Below are 15,575 nucleotides of genomic sequence, written 5' to 3'. Positions count from 1 at the left end.
TGCTACGCCTTGCCAAAAAAATAAAAAAATCAATTGGGCACATTTGCAAGTGCCTGTATGAGTTCTCCATTCTGTTTTGTAGAGCTATATCTCTGACCCTCCAGCAGTACCACACTGATTTTAATCACTTAATCACTTAATCCCCGTTATTCATCGATTTACTCGAGCAGGTGCCAGTAACATCTCCATTCATCCCAGTTGCGTGCTAGCGTAGCCCAATGGTATCTGTTCGTTCTAGGAACATGCAGAGCCTCAAACCGATCATTCAGGGTCTTGACGAAGAAGTCTGACCATCTGGTAGGTGGGCGTCCACGTGATCTTTTGATGTCCCGTGGAATCCAATCAGTAATGGCTCTAGTCCAGCGGTTGTCTGTAAACCTCATTACGTGTCCAGCCCATCTGATTTTTGATGTCTTGGCAAATGAGACAGCGTCCCTGATTCTTGAGTGTTGACGAAGATCAGAACTCCGGATTCTATCTCTCATTTGAGTGAATCGTGATATTCCAAGCATAGCTCTTTCGATTCCTCTTTGAGAGACCCGAATAGCGTTCTCATCCTGTTTTCGTAGGGTCCAGGTCTCTGAGGCATATGTTAATGCAGGAAGAACAGTGGAATCAAAGAGATGTGCTCATAGCTGGAGGTTCTTTGCCCTTTTAGTTATTTCTTCAACGTTCTTAAAGGCATTCCAAGCCGCTCTCTTCCTCCTGCGCAACTCAGGTGCCAGGTCATTCATCATGTTGATTTCTCGACCTAGGTATATATAACTGTTGCATTCGGAGATGGTGGTTCCGTTGAGAGCGAATGGAGCATCAGGAACAAGGCTGTTTCTCATAAACATTGTCTTCTTAAGATTCAGCTGTAGTCCGACCTTTCCACATTCACGGTCAAAGTCGTTCAGCATTTGTGCCGCTTGGCTGATGTTTGGTGTTATTAGAATGATGTCATCAGCAAAGCGGAGGTGGTGTAGTTGCCGACTATCTATCTTCACTCCCATGCTTTCCCATTCCAGTCATCGCACGATGTTCTCAAGGGTGGCACTGAAGAGTTTTGGTGAAATGGTATCACCTGCCGAACCCCTCTCTTGATATGGATGATTACTTCTTTGTAGAATGGTGAGATCTTGGTAGTGAATCCGCAATAGAGCTCACGAAGGATCTTGATGTATTGAGTTTGTACGCCCTGATTGGCTAGGGCTTCCATGACCGCTTCCGTCTCAACAGAATCAAAGGCCTTCTTTAAATCAATGAACTGATTTTAATACTCTAGCAAAATTATAAGCTGGAAATAGGATAGACTTATTCTTCCTTCTTTATTCTTGTTTTACATAATTTTTTAATTTTATTTTTATAATGTCCACGATAATTTATTATATTTAATATTGCAACACCAATCCACCATTATATCTTCCCACCATATTTTGAATACTTCTACCCTGACCCCCCAAAACCTGCTTCTAAAGCAGGACATAAATAATTTATTTTGTATTGCTTGTTATGAATAATCCACTAAAAATTATTCCAAAAAGGTTACTGAGAGGAAAGTATGTGAAGATTGATGTATTTCACCCTGGCACCATTAAGACCTTGTCTTAGTACATCAGTGGTATAAAGTATGAGATATCACTCCAAGGATTCTAAAATTTTAAATATGGTGATACAGCTGAGTTTAATTTAATTTTTTTAACTTGGTGATTTGGGGATCTTGAGCTTTCATATTGATCTCTTTAGAGAGATTTATTTGTGATTCTCTGGGTCAGTTAATGAGATTATATGGTGAAAGTGGCAGTTCATGGGCATGCCTGCCAAGCTACCAGAAGCACAGAGAGATCAGGGGAGGTCGCCCAGTCCCGACTCTGTGCAAGCCTATAGAGATTTTGGTCACACATCTGGCATGCCTTTTTTTTTTGTTCTTTTTTTGTTTTGTTTTGTTTTGTTTTTAGCAGATTCACCCACAGAGATCAGCCGTGAGCATGGTGGCGATTGAGTTCTGAAGATTTTCAGCTGCTGAGGCTCTTTGGGGTGGGTGGGGGAACTCAACCCCCCTTCTAGGTTGTACTTGATGAGACAACCTGCTGCGGGGTCTAGAGGCATATCTGCGGCATGTTGTCCTCATGTTGCTCTCTTCTGAGAGATTTACTTATTTGTGAATCTCACATAATTCTGTTTTCTATTCTAGGTATTTTGTCTTTTGTTTTTCAGAAAGCATCCAGACTGCATCCTCTCCCTCTAACTCTTCCACGGGAGAGAAGAACCAACATCAATACTAAAAGACAGTTGCAAGAACAACACCTGAAGCCAGCTTCACACCTGGCAGAGGATGCTCTGGCTCCTCTTGGCTTCAGGTGTTCTACACAACCAGAGAAACTTCTCTAGTAGTGATCCCAAAAAGAATAGTCTAGGTTCTTTGCCTTTTTACTATAAACTTTAGAACAAATTTTTCTATGTCTACAGATTATCCGGGCTGGAGCGATAGCACAGCGGGTAGGGTGTTTGTGTTTGCCTTGCACGAGGCCAAACAGGCCAACCCGAGTTTGATTCCTACACCTTCAATTCCTCCGCCCCTCTCAGAGAGCCCAGTAAGCGACAGAGAGTATTTCGCCCGCATGGCAAAGCCTGGCAAGCTACCCATGACGTATTTGATATGCCAAACACAGTAACAACAAGTCTCACAATGTTACTGTGCCCACTTGAGCAAATCAATGAACAACAGGAGGACAGTGACAGTGACAGTGACAGATTATCCATAATTGGGTGTATACCTTTTTATATTATCTTCAAAACTCATTATACAGAAAAATCATATTTGATAGACACATTAGTCAAAGAAGACTGCCTTTGCTTGCGAAGTAGATTTTGGAAAACATTTGTATACAAGTAGATCAAGGACCAAAGGGACCCCAGTATCTAGAAAAAGGCAGATTCCTGCAGCCCTTCTTGTTTTTATTTGACTGGACTTTGTTTTGAGAAAATGTAAGCTACTGAGTTTCACTTTACTGCGATGGTTTTAGAACTCTGTGTTCATGGATAGATAGATAGATAGATAGATAGATAGATAGATAGATAGATAGATGTGTGTTCATGTGTGTGTATGTGTCTGTGTATGTGCGTATAAGAGAGTATTCAGTTCTAGGCCATGCCTGGCAGTATTAAGACAGAACTCCCCGCTTTCCACCTCATGCCATGAAATCAGAGGAAGTATTTAGCTATGTTACAAACAAAAGTTTGATGAAGGCATTAAAGAGAAAAGTTTAGGACCAGAGAGACAGATCAAGTATCAGAGCATACCTAGCATGTGTATGGTCCTGAGTATTGCCAGATGTGGCCCTAATACTGAATACTGCCAGGTGTGCCTCTAGTGCTGAATACTGCGAGATGTGACTCTAGAACTGAATACTGTCAGGTGTGGCCTAGAAGGAATCCCCCAAGCATTACCAAGTCAAACACTACACCTCTAGCCCAAGCAATGAATTATCAGGACAATACCTGGGGGGCAAACATCACTAGGAGTGACTTTGAGGTCCCTAAGTAACTCTTGGAGGCACCTTTTGTCCTATAAAAAAGACAAGAGATGAAATAACAGTCACCCATGCTAAAAGTAGGAAAAATTGAAAAAGATCTTTACACGCAGACAGAAGCTATCAGAAAGACTGTAAATGCCTGAGAAGCAAAGAAGTCACTGATCAGTGTGAAAGAATGAGAGGAACCTTCTAAGGACAGATGGGTCTCCTTCATTTCCTGCATAGAGATGAAGGAGGTGTGGGTTGTGGGAACTCTGAGCTACCAGTCACCATGTCCTAAACCTGAGACAATCAGAGATTTCTGGATTTTCGTTTGTCATGAAAGACTTAGATTTGATTCATTACACTTATTTCATGAGTGTTATTTGTTTTAAAAAGGAAAAACTATGGAACACCTGGAAAATGATCATTTGTTTAGTGCTAATGTTTAACAGCAGCTCAGTAAGAGAGAAGAGCCTAAGTTCTATAGTGTGTTTCATTTGCAACAAGTGTACTGCAAAGCCTCCCTATGATGTTACCAAACAGCAGGAAGAGAGGCACACATTCCAGCAAACCACTGCATATATAATTATTAATTTTTAAAATTAGAGGGTATTTGGGTATGTTAAATCTTGTTTCTTTCTAACAGCAGGTCACAAACATTTGATTGGAGTTTAAAGTAACATATGGTCATCATAGATGAAACTGTTCATTCTATATACCTAATAAATGTTGACATCTCACTGGTAACAGTTCTTTTGGTCCTTCTCCTCCTATGCCTCGTATCTATAAGCTCATAATTTTACCAGGGGAACATTCTTTCTAGTAACCATCAAACATGTTGAACATCATAACCACCTGCAAGCTAGAAAAGTCTAATGATGCCCAATGGAAATAACTTAATGTTCATAAATGGATGGATGGATGGATGGATGGATGGGTGGATGGATGGATGGAGAAAGGTAGGTGCCATGCTTACAGTGGAACATTATTTGGCCTTAGAAAAGGAATGAAATTACAATCCATGCTACAACATGAATGAATCTTGAAGACATTACCAAAAGTGAACTAAGCCAAACATAACGAGAATAAATGTAATGTGAACTAGTCTAGGTAAATTCACAGAAATAGAGAGTTAAATATTTACTACAAAGGCTGGAGGAAGGAGAGGGAGTTAATTGCTTATTGAAGACAGTTTGTTTGGATAATGAAAAAGTTCTGCAGATCAACAGTGGTGAAACATCAAAAAAAACTAATGCATTTAATGCCACCGTACTGTACATTTTGAAATAGCAAATATTGTGCTATGTACAGTTTACCACAATAAAACAGAAAGAATACAAATGCCTATGACTCATTTTTTTAACAATTATGATTCACATGGTCTGAGTGGTTCTGGGTATCTGAATAATAAAGAAGCATCCTTGGCAGTTCTATGGAACATGTCAAGGACACTTGCATTTTTATGAAAGAGGATACTTACTTGGTACCATTCCTGTACCTCATAGAAAAGGACACTAAGACTCAGAAGAAGTGGCATGACCAAGGTCAAGTAACTAGAACTGACAGAGTTGAGAATTGATTCCACATCTAACACCATCTAGACTTGCTCTCTTCCTTCTTATATGACTGCAAGTCTATATGACTATTCTACAGTCCACAACCCTCAAACCCCCAAGGCACAGGTACAGAAGCTTGGAAATACCTCCTTGGTCTTTGCATTTAGTGCTTCAAGGAGACCTTACCTCTAGAGAACTGAAAGTGTTACTCTTGTGTGTGTAACCTTTTGATGATGATAAACTCTAATATCAAAAACATGGTACATTTAAAAATCTGATCTCTCAGATATGCTTCAGAGAATGCACAGACATTCTTAAGTAGTCTCATATGCTAAACACCAGCCAGTCAGTGCCCAAGCATGTCTGTAGATAACATCTTCAGCTCTTTATCCACCAAGCTAGTGAAAACATAATTAACTGAGTCTAATGTAAATAGGCTCATTTAAGCAAAGGAGTAACTCAAGTTCATGGTCATAACAATGCACTTGGTTTACTATCATTATTGCCTCAATATTCTGCAATGGCCATCTCTCTAGCTGAAAAATGTCTAAGAGAAATAAGAATTAGTGCTCAAGATGATATTCTTCACAAAAGGACCTAGAACCTATCATCTTTAAATATGTGTGTGCATGAACACAGGAAACCATAATTAACAGTATTGCAAATTGATCGGTTAAAAGGTCAAATAAATATATATTAACTTCTGAAAGACTAGAGAGTATTTTCCAATCAAAGTTCAATAAAAGTTGTTACCATTTCAGAAGGATGGTCATTTTTTTAAATGATAAAGTGACAGAGATACACTCACATCTCCATAAAATGATATATGTCACCCATAGAAAGATGTTTTCAATTTCTGAGTTGCCAAATTAAAGTAGCAAATTAAGGATCCTAGAAGTTAGCAGATATCATTTATTTCCTGATACCAAGCTGGAATACCAAGCCCTTCATTTCATAATTTCACTGCCTTTAAAGAGCAAAGTCATTTGAAGGCCCAGAGGAGTTAAGGTTGTTTCAATCCAAGACTTTTTGATATAATAAGCATCATTGTAAATTCATTCCTGTTGTGAAATATAGACAGGACAGTGAAAATAACTTTAAATACCAAGCAGTTGCTCTTCACAATGGGAAAGTTGTAAGCAGTGATAATACACAAAACAGTTTAAAAGAGCAGCTGATAACAGTCATAGTCAAATCAAAGGTGAATTATACTGGGTGTCATCAAAGGAAGTTGAGAATCACATCAAAGGATGGTAACTAAGAAACCTGAAGTCAAAAATGCATATTATTTGGTTACTTCAGAGTGAAATGAAAGATGTGCTAAAACTTCTAGTTTAGTTTGTCACTAAGTCCATTAGTACTAAAGAACACTACAGCCACCACAAATAAAAATAAACTTGGTGGTTTATAAAAGGTTTGACTGAATATGGGGATGAAGGGATAGTATAGTGGATATGGTGCTTGCCTTGCACATATCTGAACTGGGTTCAATCCTTAGCACCCTATAAGGTCCCCCAAGCCCTGCCAGGAGTGATTTCCTATGTGCAGAGTCAGGAGTAATCCTGAGTAATGCCAGATAACATAAAAAATTTGATTTCTATGGAATTCATTGAAGGAAGAGTAGAGCACCAAGAGTCTAGGACAGGTTTATAGACATTCAAACATTTTTAATACCATGGATTCATTCTTATTCTCTCCTTTTAAAAAAAATTTGAAGCACCATGCATATAACTCTTGCTCAACCCTTTTAAGCCCTGCAGAAATCCAAAAGGACTTAAGATGTGTTCAGAGGAATATGGCTCAGTGATAATACACAAACTATGCAGCTGACATCATGAGAAACATACTGAACTAGGAAGACTGGAGTTTGCTTCTAATTTCTCTGCCTTTCTCTGACTTGCCCCTTTCCAGTAAATATCCAGTAGGCCACTACTCTGTGAGGGGCACAGTAACCACAGTTGAAGATACAGTATTCCCTCCTCTCATAAATTCTCCATCTTAGTTGGAGTCAGAGAAGATCAAAATGCTCAATCACAATTGTGACTATTGTTAAGAAGAAATACTTAGATCTTGCAAGCAACCACGGAGGCCAAGAATGATGTCCTAAAAATGAGAGGAAAAGAAAGGATCTATAGAACCTTAAAGATATTCAATATATGAAAGTACTCACTAAGATCAACAACAACAAAAAATTTTAAACCCTATAAAAATGAGGAGAGGAAATGAACAGACACTTCTCAGAGGAAGAAGGTGTATGGCTAGGAGGCAAATAAAAAAACTCAGCATCACTTATCATCAGAGAAATCTAAATCAAGATGACTATGAGATACGTCTCACAGCAGTAAGAATGGTACATATCAAAAATAGTACAAACAATCTGTATTGGCTGGGATGTGGTAACAAAGGAACTCTCATCCACTGCTGGTGGCAATAATGTCTGGTACAACCCCTATAGAAAACAGTATGGAGAGTTCTCATAACAGTTCTCAATAGTATGGAGTCTTCTCAGGACATAAAAACACTCAAAAGGACATATGCACACCAGCAGCTAAGATATGGAATCAACTTAGATGTTCAATGACAGATGAATGGATTATGAAGATGTGGTATATATACAAACAATGGAATACTATGCAGCTATAAGGAACAATGAAATCATGCAATTTTCTGCAACCTGGTTGAAACTGGATGATAGCATATCGAGTGAAGTAAGCCAGAAGAAGACAAGCACAGGGTAATCTCACTTGTCTCTGGTATATAGAATACTATTTGAGGAAATATACTTGTAAAGTAAAGGAGGGATGCCAAGATCACCCTTGACCCCAGTGCTTAGAGAGGAGGACAGAGAAGGAAAGAACTCAAGGAGGGAAGAAGAGAACTGGAAGTAATGGGTTAACAGGCATCAGGGTTTCAGTTATACTGGAGAAATGGGTTAGCGTTATATCCAAATATACAAAACACAAACTCAACAACACTGAAAATATGAGATCTAAGCTATAAATACTGAAACTCTATAATGTGCTGCTCAAGTTGACAGGCAGGGATGGGGCAGTGAGTAAGGAAGGACTTTGGAGTAAGGAAGGACTATGGGAACACTGGTGGAGGGTGGTTGACCCTGGTAGTGGTACTGGTATTGAAATATTTTGTGCCTAAAACTCAACTATCAAAAACTTTGTAAATCACAGTTATTTATTAAAAAAAACTGGTCAGAGTTAACTAGATGTTAGAAGGTGGAAGAGTAGTACAAGCAGAAGAAATAAACAGAATGTGTAAGACGCAAGGAGGAAGTTGGCACAGGATTCTGAGAAACTCAAAAGGAAGCCTCTAACCCCCTTGGGATGGGAGATGCGTGCTGAAAGTAGACCATAAATCGAACATGATGGCCTCTCAATACCTCTATTGCAGACCACAACACCCAAAAGTAGAGAGAGAAAAAAAGGAATGCCCTGCCACAAAGATGGGTGGGGTGAAGGGGATGAGGTGGAGAAGTGGGAGGAATACTGAGATCATCAATGGTGGAGAATGGGCACTGCTGGAGGGATGGGTACTCAAGCATTGTATGACTGAAACACAAGCACAAAAGTTTGTAAATCTGTAACTGTATTCCATGGTGATTCACTAATAAAATTTTTTTTTAAAAAGAAAGCCTCCAACCTATAGGATGCAGAACAAAAAGAGACTATGGGAACAAGCAGGAGCCAGACCTCGATGGCCACCCCACTCCAGGAGGAAGGAGACAGCCAAGGGTGAGCATTGCCTGTGCTAGTTTGAAAGGTGTTTCTAGTGACTCACCATCCTCTACAGAAGCTTCTACCTGCTGTGAATCCTAGAGTTGGTGGGATCCTGAGGTGGAGCATCAGATTTCCTACCACTCCCAGACATAGTGATCATGTGTAACCCTCTGACTCTGTGTGAACATGATTGAGAACTGCAGTGGGTGCTCCATTCATGATCAGGTTATGTCACACAGCAAAGGAGAGATGGCTGAGTTTGTGACTTTCAAAGGGGAGATAAATCAGAGGGGCCCTGGCCTAATAATATGTAAACTTTTAAGATGAGATGAGAGAGCAGAGAGAATGTCTCTGTTGGCCTTGAAGAGCCATTCTAGAGTTACAGAAAACACATTTGCTAGTGAATGCTGACTTTATGTCATGTCTCTTCATGGTAAAGTGAGACCATGGTCTCCTTCAGGTGAGACCCCAGTCTGTGCTGATCTTGACCACAGCCACACTCTAAACCTGTGGAAATGAAACAATCAATATGCTCAGCCATTGTCTCTCCTGTGATAATGTTTGGGTTTTGATTGGTGGGGGCCGCTGACCCCCAACAGTCTCTGTCCAGCTGTGCGGACCTGACAGTTCTTATGCTTGTGCTTTCTCCCCAGCACCTGTTAGAACTAGGCAGGCATCAGTAAAAAAAGTCACCAGCGTCAGCTACAGAAGGCAGCTCTGGCAGCCAGCAGACGATGGCCGCTGCTGACATGGAACCAGACTCACAGCAGACTGCAGGGCTTAGAAATCAGGATCTTTCTCCATTTGTCCACTTATAGAATCATAACAGGGGCCTGGAGAGGGCTCACAGGGTAAAGCATGTGTCTCAGCTGTGCAAGGCCCAGAGTTCCATCCCTGGCACTGCAGTAGCAGTGGTGTGGTCCAAGCACCGCCAGCCCAAAGTCCTGTCTCAATATTCAAACACCAAACCCACAGCCCTACTTCATGGTCAGAGTTGCGCTGACTCTGGGCACTCCTGGGCACTGGAGATGAGAGTGGCCACTTTTAAACAGATAAAGTCCAGGTCTATGGTCAACCCCTGGAAATACAATTTCATAACTGAAAGGCAACTATAGACTCTCCACTTAAAATGTCTTCAAAAATTCCAAAAATCTAAAAAACAGAGATATGAATAAATGGGGCTGGAGTGATAACACAGCGGGTAGGGCATTTGCCTTGCACGCAGCCGACCCGGGTTTGATTCCTCCTTCCTTCTCAGAGCCCAGCAAGCTACTGAGAGTACCGCGCCCACATGGCAGAGCCTGGCAAGCTCCCCTTGGCATATTTGATATGCCAAAAACAGTAACAAGTCTCACAATGGAGTCATTACTGGTGCCTGCTCGAGCAAATCGATTAACAACGGAAGGACAGTGCTACACAGTGCAGTGCATGAATAAATGAGTTTGTACAAATTTGACAGGGAAAATTGATCTGTGTTTCAAGTTGTCAGTTTTTTTTTATTTTACTAGTTTTGACAACAAAAACAGATTTTTGTACAGTATGATGTTAATGTTAGCAAGATCTTTTTAAACAAATAGGATAATTTTTATTCAAATGCCAAAATAGCCTGGTTTACATTATATAAAGCCAATCTATGAAATTTAATGTTTTCTACATATTTTTTCAGTTAGTAAAAGTGAGCCAAAAAGAAACAGCTCTAGTTTTTTTAACTTTGTTTTGTTTCTTGTTTTTAAAAACATTAACCACCCCCACTCAAAGTTTTCTGACTCAGTAGATAAAATTAGTTATACTGCATAGATTAAAAAATATAGATGCTGGCAGCCCATATCTAGCAACTGTCATCAAAAAATACAAGAATACTTTCTCAAGCTCAAAACCATCATGAAAATAGTAGTGGCACCACAATTGTGGAGTTTAGGGGTAGGAGTACTTTCCAGAGCAATGCAACTCCTGGAGATGTATTAAGTGCCACATTATTGCTAGATTAGTGTCCACACTGAGACATCCAACAGTGGGGCTCAAAGAAACTCTACATTGTGAAAACATCACACATATATGCATGCACACACAAAACCTACCTACAGGGACTTACTTTTATTCCAAACTATTCTTTATAGGGAGTAGGGAGGTAGAAGATGTGCTAAAGCTTTTTCTTGCATTTGGTCAACCTCAGTTTGAGTCTGAGAACCATGGGTCCCCCAATCATCTTGGATACAATCCTGGGGACACCCAGAGCACCGACAGATTGTCATGGATGATTCCCAGTACCTCTGGGCCCTCATACTGAGCCTGGTTGGGCCAAAAATCTCAGGGAGAGGCCCCCAAGTCTCCTGAACACCACTTGGGGAATGCAATCCCTCCAAAAACCTATAGTTCCCTTACATCTAATTCACAGTGTTGTTCTACAGACATGTCCAACAGCATTAACCTGAAAACTTATTAATTCCTTTCATGAGATGTAAATTCTGGGGCCAACTACATTCTGGTCTATCTGACGTCATTACTTCCAAAGAATTTGGTCAAGTCTAAAAGAAAGGAATGCAGAGATTGAGAAAAAGAGACACTCTTTTGTCTGGCAACAGACAATGCACAGTTACAACTGCCAAAAGTCTGGTCAGTCAAAAGCATGCAACCAAACTGACAAAAACATAGCTAACTCAGTCTTTCCATCTTGAAAGATTTCAACAATGGGACAATTTACTCTGTCAGCATGGGGGGGCGTATTTTTAAAGTGTTGGGGGTTGTGGGGAACGTCCTTTCCTGTAAGTGTGTCTGGCTCCCTCCAAACAGCCACATGGTAGTGCCCTCTAAGATACAGTACTCTCCGAGCTTGTTCTCAAAGACAGAAGCAGATGGTCCCCTGGGTAGGTTATTGCTTTGTAGGGAAGTTATAAGAAATAACAATGCTCAGTCTTTGTTGTTGTTTTTATTTTGGGGTCACACCCAGCAGTGCTCAAGGTTTCATCCTGGCTCTACATTCAGAATTATTCCTGGGGGGGTTTGGGGGACCATATAGGGGAGTTGGGGATCGAACCTGGCAAGAACTCTACATGCTGGAATATCTCTTTGTCCCAATAATGCTCAATCTTTTATCACTATTCATAGTTTCTGATAAAGTAATTTGCTTATATAAATGAACCCAAGCCCTCTAAAATTCTCCATGTGTGCTTCCTTCCCTAAATCTTATTTATCTGACCTAGGAGGGTTGGCCTGATTTTAAAGAAATTAGTTTGCCAATATTTATATTTTGTCTATTTTCTCTCATTTTATTAGGCAGCATTGAATCTTTTCAGAAATCAAATATAAAATTTAAACTATTAAAAATGGGATCACAAGATGGGGTCCATAGGAAAATAAGACAAGCACAAAGAAATCAAAGACAAGAGCATACTGTGAAAAATAAAACCTATTCACAAACAAGAGACTATTTTCTGAAATCCTTCATCATAGTATTGCAAACAATAATTAGTACTCTATATAAAGGATGGAATTGGACCTGCAAATGTTTGAAATATACCTTTTTCATTTATGAGCCACAATAACAAACATACATTCAGATAACAAGTACATTATTGTTCATGAAAGAACCCCAAGCTAAAGGGTGAATCCCAGTCCAAGTAAATATAGAAAAGCTGCCAAAACTGTCTGATTCTCAATGATCTCACTTGTTTTCATCAAACAATATTGAGTTTTTTCAAATTACATTAATCTTCTGTCCAGTTGCTGGCTAGATTAGTAAAAGTGTATACCCATTATTAGCATAAAAAAATTCTTAATTTTTTGTGGTTATAGGCCACACCCAGCAATGCTCAGGTTTACTGCTGGCTCTGCACTCAGGGATCATTCCTGGCAATGCTTGTGGGACCATATGTTGTGCTGGGGACTGAACCCAGGTCAGCCATGTGCAAGGCAAGTGCCCTACCCATTGTACTTTCTGCCTCCCGCTTCATAAAACAACCTTAACAGTAAACCAAAATACTTTATTGGGAACAACTATTGTAATTATATCTGTTTGCAGGAATATTCACACATTCTAAAAGCTAAAACAAATGGGTAAAAATTGGGCCATCCATCAATATCTGGCATATGAATCAGTAAATATTCTAGATGAGTGAATGAATGGAAGGAAGGCACATGTGACAATGTGATGGAGGCAAATAAGGACACAAATACACATGCACAAAATGTACAAGCACACATAAAACATTTCCAAGAATCCTTTTGGTAATAGGAACTTTCATATTTCTTTGCTCAAGAAAATCTAGCCCATCACCTTATTTTTATTCATTTATTTGATTTGGCATTCACACCAGTGGTACTTGGGGACTATTCTTGGTTCTGTGCTCAGGAGTGTCCCCTGGCTGTGCTCAGAGTACCATATGAGGTACTGGGGATTTGAACCAGGGTCACAGGTACCAAAACCATAGGCAAGGCAAATGTCTTTTCTCCTGTACTATCTCTCCAATCCCACCACTTGCATCTTAGTATCAACATTGTTTTCAGAAAATAGCTCAAACTCATGCAAGGATTGTTATATTTTTGTCTTAACTTGCTTCCCTTCCCAATAATTAAAAAAAAATGAACACTCACCTACATTATTTTTCTAATTCAATACATCTGATGTGAACCCAAAGTACTAAGATTTTAAGGACTTCCCAAGATGATTATGAGTGGCAAATAGTACCTAAGAGCTATCCAAGCCTTAGTGAGTACCATGACCTTTATTCCTAGGATCTTCTTAATACAGTGGTTGACTTTGAAGAGCTTATGAAAATACTATAGCACCGTAGCACAGTCCTCCCATTCACTGTTCATCAATTTGCTCGATCGGGCACCAGTAACATCTCCATTGTGAGACTTGTTACTGTGTTTGGCATATTGAATGCATCACAGGTAGCTTGCTAAGCTTTGCCATGCAGGGGCTATACTCTCGGTAGCTTTCCGAGCTCTCCGAGAGGGGAAGAAGAATCAAAACAGGGTTGACCCGGGTTTGCTGCATGAAAGGTAAGTGCCCTAGCCGCTGTGCTACATCTTCTTAAAAACCTACCTTCCCAACGCTTCCCAACTCCTGCTTACTATGCCCTTCCTTTCCTCTGCATTCTGCTTCCCTCCCTTAAAACCTTCTACTGGTGGATAGTGTCCTCCTGCCTCCTGAGCCAAGAAAGCTTCTAGAGGGCATAGCAGCTCTGGACCACTGACTTTTGGAGAATGAATGACTTAACTTCTCTGGGCTTTCCATTTCCTTATATGTCAGAGTAAAGGCAGAAATTACCTCACCATTGTGAGAAGAAGCCAACAGACCAGCTCTCCAACACTGTGGGAAAACAAGTTTCTCAGGCACTCAATGAAGGTGAGAGATGGAGCTGAAGTTCTTAAAATCATCCAGACAAATCGCTACTCAAACCTGCAGGTTTCAACAACACAAGAGGAAAGACAAAACCCACAGACTTCCCAAGCCTCAGGGTAATGGCTCCTGGTAAGCGCAGCAGCTTCCACTATCCAAGCCAGCGAAAGGAGTTTAACAGATAGAGCAAGCTTCCACAAGGGTGTGATGCTGCAGGAAGGAGATGAGCTCCAAAGAATGGAAATGACTCTTCTGAAGAATGAGCATGTCACGAACATGCGTGCAATGAATATTAATTTCTATCGTTATTTATAAGTGCGAAATTAGACTGCACATCAAATTTAATGATCCAGGAACACTACAAAAATGACCCCCAAGTGAAATAATATGCATAGAATAAAATATAGGTGTAAACATAATATAATATGGGCATTTCATAGAATCCAAATTTCCTTCTCTTGTCTACTTTTAGGGGGTTTGGGGGGACTGGTCAAGAAAGAACTTTATTGTCAGCAGGCTGGAGGGTGGAAAGCTCCTCTCTCTCTCTCTGTCTCTCTCTCTCTCTCTCTGTCTCTCTCTTTTTCTTTTTGGGTCATACCAAGCAATGCACAGGGGTTACTCCTGGCTTATGCACTCAGGAATTATTCCTGGTGGTGCTCTGGGAACCATATGGGATGCTGGGAATCAAACCCGGCCACGTGCAAGACAAATGTTCTGCCCACTATGCTACCACTCCAGCCCTGCAAGCTCCTCTCTTCAAAGAACCCATCTTGTCTTAATGCGATATCATAAGAATCATTTTGTGAGGGTGCCAGAAAGAACAATAAAATCGCCTTCTGGGTTGGTCCACTGAGGCACACTGTATATTCTGAAAATATTAAGTAAGGATTAGACTTTTGAAGAAAGGGCAAACAGAAGGAAAAGTGTCCTTATCTTTAGACTTTAGATATTGTCCTGACTACTATTGATCTTTTTACTATTATTGTTATTGAATCACCATGAATAACATAGTTACAAAGTTATTTACAGTTGAGTTTCAATCATATATTGGTCCAACACCATTCCCTTCATCAGTGCCCACTACCCTCCACCAACGTCTCCGGTTTCCCTCACAAACCCCAAACATCTTGAGGTCAGGCACTTTTCGCCTCCCCCTTTGTCTTAGTACTCCCTTCCCTAACTCACTCCCTCACCCTAGCCCCACCACATACTGAAGACTGATCTTTGACCTGGTCTAAATCCTCAGTGTCAGTTGTTTCTTCTGCAAAGGTCCAAATTGCCTTAAAAAACTGTCAAAGAATAGTTCCACTTTATTTTTAAATTCTTTAGAGTAATCATGCATCAATGAAGCTAATTATTATGCATTTCTCAAAATTAAGTTGAAATTAAAAAGGAATAATGCTAAGGCAGGGAAGAAGGAAAAAAGGAAAGTTAGAAGGGAAAA

At 40.2% G+C, this 15,575-nt stretch overlaps 1 protein-coding gene and 1 pseudogene across 1 annotated transcript in view; both read right to left on the bottom strand.

Moving 5' to 3' along the window:
* The window catches only part of BMPER (BMP binding endothelial regulator), a 320,091-nt gene that overhangs the window by 248,635 nt on the left and 55,881 nt on the right, over nt 1-15,575 (bottom strand). The gene's annotated exons all lie outside the window — the stretch shown is intronic.
* LOC130027942 (uncharacterized) lies at nt 2,202-2,398 on the bottom strand (annotated as a pseudogene).

Source organism: Sorex fumeus, unplaced genomic scaffold, assembly GCF_029834395.1.
Source record: "Sorex fumeus unplaced genomic scaffold, SorFum_2.1 ptg000037l, whole genome shotgun sequence".
NCBI classification, from domain to species: domain Eukaryota; kingdom Metazoa; phylum Chordata; class Mammalia; order Eulipotyphla; family Soricidae; genus Sorex; species Sorex fumeus.
Note: the sequence above shows the minus strand (reverse complement) of the source record. Positions and strands in the feature narration are given on the sequence as shown.